This window comes from Sinocyclocheilus grahami, unplaced genomic scaffold, assembly GCF_001515645.1.
Source record: "Sinocyclocheilus grahami isolate Dianchi unplaced genomic scaffold, SAMN03320097.WGS_v1.1 scaffold20876.1, whole genome shotgun sequence".
Lineage (NCBI taxonomy): Eukaryota > Metazoa > Chordata > Actinopteri > Cypriniformes > Cyprinidae > Sinocyclocheilus > Sinocyclocheilus grahami.
The window spans coordinates 2,168-3,157 of record NW_015518210.1 but is presented as its reverse complement, the minus strand read 5'-3'; positions in this window follow the sequence as shown (position 1 = coordinate 3,157).

The following is a 990-nucleotide window of genomic DNA, read 5'->3' as shown; positions in this document are numbered from 1 at the left end:
AGAGGTGTGGATTATTGTAATGTTTTTATCAGCTGTTTGGACTCTGATTCTGGCAGCACCCATTCACTGCAGAGGATCATTGGTGAGCAAGTGATGTAATTCTACATTTCTCCAAATATGTTCTGAAGAAGAAACAAACTCCTCTACATCTTGAATGGTCTGAGGGTGCGAAAATTTCTTATTTTTTGGTGAACTGTTCCTTTAATGTGAGGACTTTTGATGCACTTGCGGTCTGTCAGTGTCTTAACATGAGAGTCTTCATGTACACGTTCAAGATAGCTTTATTATTATTATTAGAGATGAGCTGGACTCTTTGTCCATAAAGGTCTTCTGACCTGTGGGAGGCCTGAGCTTTGAAGAGCACTCCCAAAGATTATTCCCTGCGGCATTAACCTTTCTGCAGCTCTGATCTGGGCTTGGACTAGGCACACGCACGCAGAGCTCTTCAACTGCACACACACTTTTGAATTTCACAATACAGGACAGAGGAACACATACTTATGCAAAGATAGCATCTCGCAGAGTGCTGAGGCATTTCTGATTCGGGCTGGTTGTGGTTTTTATTGGATTACTGTGTGTTGAATGTCATTTGTGATTTAATGAAGCATCTCACAGGTAAAGGTATAAAGCTACTGTTCCTGTAATTGATGGAAACCCAATGCAGAGCTGCTTTGTCTTTTTACGAGCAAGTAAGCAGTTGTGCAGAGCTTTTCAAACTCAGGTCTCAGGGACGCTAACCATTCTGTAAAAAACTGTACCGTAAAAAAGTATTTTAGAAAATGTATTTTGGGGCTGTCATAGTAAACATGCACTTAAGATATAAATGAAGCGCTAAATGTATATATATTTTTTACATTGATATTCAACAAATGTGATATTTCTGTTTAACTCTAACTCATTTAGATTAATTGTTAGATAATTGATAACTTTGATAGTAAAAAAATCTGCATATAGTGTTGTAAAAAGAAAAAAAAAAGTGTCTGATACACT